At 39.4% G+C, this 241-nt stretch overlaps 1 protein-coding gene across 1 annotated transcript in view; it reads left to right on the forward strand.

Annotated features, from left to right (window-relative positions):
- Positions 1-241, forward strand: part of LOC119594534 (zwei Ig domain protein zig-8-like) — a gene marked incomplete in the record, with an annotated part of 82,515 nt that overhangs the window by 1,174 nt on the left and 81,100 nt on the right.

Below are 241 nucleotides of genomic sequence, written 5' to 3' on the forward strand. Positions count from 1 at the left end.
ATAATTTATGTAACATGCATGCGACGATTTTCTCGTGTCGACAAACCCAGCGCATCAGATGCAATTTTCAGGGGGTTTAGGATCTCGAGGATTTTACTACGGTATGCATGAACATAAACAATATGTCATGCGTGCAATAGTGAGATATTGGAATCCTGAGAATTTATTGGATAAATTATTGGATATGCAGACGAGAAAAGACGGATACGATATTTACCAGCGTGCAAAACTCTTCTCTGCC

The sequence above is a fragment of the Penaeus monodon genome, chromosome 34 (assembly GCF_015228065.2).
Source record: "Penaeus monodon isolate SGIC_2016 chromosome 34, NSTDA_Pmon_1, whole genome shotgun sequence".
Lineage (NCBI taxonomy): Eukaryota > Metazoa > Arthropoda > Malacostraca > Decapoda > Penaeidae > Penaeus > Penaeus monodon.